The sequence below is a fragment of the Dasypus novemcinctus genome, chromosome 23 (assembly GCF_030445035.2).
Source record: "Dasypus novemcinctus isolate mDasNov1 chromosome 23, mDasNov1.1.hap2, whole genome shotgun sequence".
NCBI classification, from domain to species: Eukaryota; Metazoa; Chordata; class Mammalia; order Cingulata; family Dasypodidae; genus Dasypus; species Dasypus novemcinctus.
In genome coordinates this window covers 41,733,671-41,738,417 of record NC_080695.1, presented here as the reverse complement: position 1 = coordinate 41,738,417, position 4,747 = coordinate 41,733,671, and the positions used below count along the sequence as shown (strand labels likewise).

The 4,747-nt window shown below is 43.7% G+C and overlaps 1 pseudogene; it reads right to left on the bottom strand.

Moving 5' to 3' along the window:
- Nucleotides 1-344: 344 nt before the first annotated feature.
- LOC139437436 (uncharacterized) lies at nucleotides 345-4,025 on the bottom strand (annotated as a pseudogene).
- Between the last annotated feature and the right edge of the window lie 722 nt (nucleotides 4,026-4,747).

Sequence of the window (4,747 nt, the reverse complement as noted above, 5' to 3'; positions counted from 1 at the left end):
CACCATTGCTGCCCACCCCTTGTCAACTCAGCAACTATACACATCACCTTAAACCATACTTAGTCTCTAAACAGAAACAATGACAGGCATGCATATATATATATAAAAAACAATGTTCAGCTCTCCTGTGTGCAAGTGGAAATGCATTAATTCCATGCAGAATAGGGTGCAAGTTCTTGGTTAATTTTCACTCTCAAACTTGATATCCTCAAATATCATGACATGAAATGGATACAACTTGTTATATGATAAGGGAAAAATTGGGGGAGGAAGACAAAGAAATTGATTTTGTGTGCCTATACAATCATCATAATAATGAAACAAGGAAGTAAGATTCATGACCATTATAGTCCTAGTCTCTGTAACTGGTCATGTGATCGAAGTTCATATTTATGACTACCTTCTTCCACTACCCATTCCATGTTTCCATTACCCTCAGCAAGCACTTCAGCTGGCCATGGTTCTTTGCCTGGTTGGGTAACCCAACTTTCATTCCTGAAGATTCTGGGCCATGTTAGTCCTGCTTGGATTGGGTTGTTGCAGTTTTCCACTCACTTTAATCACAGGACATGGCAGTACTAGGAGATGCCCTAGAGGATCTCCTGTATTCCAGGCAAACTCTTCTTTACCCACATTATGTAGATGCAGTCCTATTTCCTTTTGATAGGATCAGTCACCCCAGCCAGTATAGTAATTCCCTTCTTTGACTGTTGGTTCAGAGGTACGAAGAGCCCGAAGTGGCCAGTTGGCAGTTTTAACTTCCAGTTCAGCGGGATCACTGTTGCGTTCCCTGCTGACTGCACTCCTCCATTTGGGACTAAAACCTGTATATCAGCAGAGTTTGAGGTTGCAGGGACAGGAAGCAAAAATTTTCCTAGTGGGTCACTAGGTGTAATAGTCAGTGGTGCCACTCCCATTTCTACCCCTTGATTCCTGGACCAATGGATTCTGGTTATGAGAGAAACATCACCATAGAGTGGATGCTGATTTAGAGCATACACAGCCTCCTGGAGAACATTGTCCCAGCCCTGCAGGTATTGCCACCTAGTTGACTCTTTAAAAAGTCATTCCACCCTTCTATCAATCCAGCTGATTCAGGATGATGGGGAACATGGTAAGACCAGTGAATTCCATGGGCATGTGCCTATTCCTGCACATCATTTGCTTTGAAATGGGTTCCTTGATTGGAAGTAATGCTGTGTGGAATGCCATGGTGGTAGGTAAGACATTCAGTAAGTCCATGGATGGTAGTTTTGGAAGAAGCATTGCATGCAGGAAATGCAAACCCATATCCAGAGTATGTGTCTATTCCAGTTAAAACAAATCACTTCCCCTTCTGTGGTGGAAGTGGTCCTAATGTAGTCAACCAGTCACCAGGTAGCAGGCTGGTCACCTCAAAGAATGATGCCATATTGGGGGCTGAGTATGGTCTCTGTTGCTGGCAGATTGGGCACTCAGCAGTGGCTGTAGCCAAGTCAGCCTTGGTGAGGGGAAGCCCATGTTGCTAAGCCCAAGCATAACCTCCATCCCTACCTCCATGGCCACTTTATTCATGATCCCACTGAGCAATGACAGGAGTACCTGGGGAAAGAGGCTGAGCATTAGCCACAGAGTGGGTCATCTTATCCACTTGATTATTAAAATCATCCTCTGCTGAAGTTACCCACTTCAGCATTCACATGGGACACAAAAATTTTCATGTTTTTTGTCCATTCAAAAAGATCAATCCACATACCTCTTCCCCAGACCCCTTTGTCACCAATTTTCCAATCATATTCTTATCCACTTGATTATTAAAATCATCCTCTGCTGAAGTTACCCACTTCAGCATTCACATGGGACACAAAAATTTTCATGTTTTTTGTCCATTCAAAAAGATCAATCCACATACCTCTTCCCCAGACCCCTTTGTCACAAATTTTCCAATCATATTCCTTCCAAGTCCCTGACCATCCAGCCAAACCATTGGCAACAACCCATGAATCAGTGTACAAGTGCACCTCTGGCCATTTCTTCTTCCAAGCAAAATGAACAACCAGGTGCACTGCTCGAAGTTCTGCCAACTGGGAGAATTTGCCCTCACCGCTGTCCTTCAGGGATATCCCAGAAAGGGGCTGCTGTGCTGCAGCTGTCCATTTTTGGGTGGTACCTGCATATTGTGCAGAACTATCTGTAAGCCAGGCCTGAGTATTCTCTTCCTCAGTCAACTGATTGTAAGGGACTCTCCAAGAGACCAAAGATGTGGGCTGGGAAAGAGAAGATAACATGGTGGGGGTGGTGACCATGGGTATTTGGGCTTTTTCCTCATGTAACTTACTCATGCCTTCAGGATACACTCGAGCCCTATCTCATAAATACCACTTCCACTTTATTATTGAGTGCTGCTGTGCACATCCAACTTTGTGGTTTGGTGGGTCAGGCAATACCCAGCTCATAATAGCAACTCATGTCTCATGGTAAATTGATGGCCCATGGTTAAGCATTCAGTCTCTACTAAGGCCCAATAGCAGGCCAAAAGCTGTTTTGAAAAAAGGGAAACAGCTATCTACAGAGGATGGCAGGATTTTGCTCTGAATTCCTAAGGATCTGCATGGTGGTTCTCCTATGGGGGCCTGCCAAAGGCTCCAGACAGCATCTCTATTTGTCATGGAAACTTCCAGTACCATCAGATCTGCTGGATCATACGGCCCAAGTGGTAGTGCAGCTTGCACAGCAGCCTGGACCTGACACAGAGTCTCTTCTTATTCTAGTCCCCGATCAAAACTAGCAGCTTTTCTGTTCACACAGTGAATGGGCCAAAGTAGCACACCCAAATGAGGAATGTGTTGTCTCCAAAATCCAAAGAGACCAACTAAGTGTTGTGCCTCTTTTTTGGTCATAGGAGGAGCCAGATGCAACAGCTTATCCTTCACTTTAGAAGTGATATCTTGACATGCTTGACATGCTGGACACCTAGAAAATTCACTGAGGTGGAAGGACCTTGTAGTTTAGTTGGATTTATTCCCCATCTTCTCTCATGCAAATGCCTTACTAGTAAGCCTAGAGTCTTTGCTACTTCTTGCTCATTAGGTCTTATCAACATGATATCATCAATATAATGAGCCAGTGTTATGTCTTGTGGGAGGGAGAGACAATCAAGATCCCTGCGGACAATATTAAGACAGGGCTGAAGAGTTGATATACCCTTGAGGCAGGACAGTGAACGTATACTGCTGGCCTTGCCAGCTAAAAGCAAACTGTTTCTGGTGGGCCTTACCAATAGCAATTGAGAAAAAAGCATTTACCAAATCAACAGCTGCATACTAGATACCAGGGGATGTATTGATTTGCTCAAGCAATTATACCACATCTGGGACAGCAGCTGCAATTGGAGTCACCACCTGGTTAAGTTTATGATAATCTACTGTCATCCTCCAAGATCCATCTGTTTTCTGTACAGGCAAAATAGGGAAGTTGAATGGGGATGTGGTGGGAATCACCACCCCTGCATCTTTCAAATCCTTGATGGTGGCACTAATTTCTGCAGTCCCTCCAGGAATCCAGTATTGCTTTTGGTTTACTATTTTGCTAGGTAGGGGCAGTTCTAGTGGCTTCCACTTGGCCTTTCCAACCATAATAGCCTTCACTCCACAAGTCAGGGATCCAACATGGGGATTCTGCCAGTTTCTGAGTAAGTCTATTCCAAGTATGCATTCTGGAACTTGGGAAATAACCACAGAATGGGTCTGTGGACCCACTAGACCAACTGTGAGATGGACCTGAGCTAAAATTCCATTAATCACCTGGCCTCCATAAGCCGCTACTCTGACTGGTGTACCACAGTGATGTTTTGGGTCTCCTGGAATTAATGTCACTTCTGAGCCAGTATCTAATAATCCCCAAAATGTCTGGTCATTTCTTTTTACCCAATGCACAGTTGCTGAGTTTCCTTTTAACTCTGCTACTCGTACAATGAAAGTCTGAGTTTGTTTCTCAGATATTTCAAGCTTGTGGGTACAGGAAACACACAGAAACATTTGCATCATCCATTCGGTGTTTACATTTCACATTTGAAGCCTTTAACTCATCTCTTTCTTTTGTAACATTATCTAGGGTATCTAGGAGAAGTTGACCAACATTATTATACTGTTTGACTCTGCAAAACTCTGTTAATGTGTTGAAAACACTCTCACCCAGATCCTTGCTTCTTATAAGCATGGAATTAGGGGAATCCAGTGATGCTATTTTGTGTATCTCAATTGCCAATACACACCATGGACTGTTAGCAGCCTCTTCACTATTGGAAAGTGAGTCATCAGTACCCTTGAGTCCAATTAAGGTAGAGAGACAATTGCAAAACTCCCAGAACCACCTCAGATACCCTATATTTAAGATTCTGTTCTTGAAGAAGCACTCCTGGTTCTATTATTCAGGGTTCTCTAGGGAAACAAAATTAATAAGAGATATCTGTTAATAGTATGCAATTCTCTAAGAGTCTTTCACATAGCCATGGGGGTGCACAAGTCCAGGTTCTGCAGGCAGGCTGCAACCAGGAGCTGCAATGAAAGTCCAGTGAAGGTCCTTGATGAGTTCTGGGAGATGCTGGCTGTCCAAAGACAAGCTGGGAAATTCTCTCTCAATCCTGGAATCACTTCCCCTTTTTAAGGATTCAACTGATTAGGTTAAGCATCACTCCTTGCTGATGGCAATCTCCCTGATTAATGTAACTATACCCAGCTACCTTTGATTTACCACTGCAGTAAAGTCA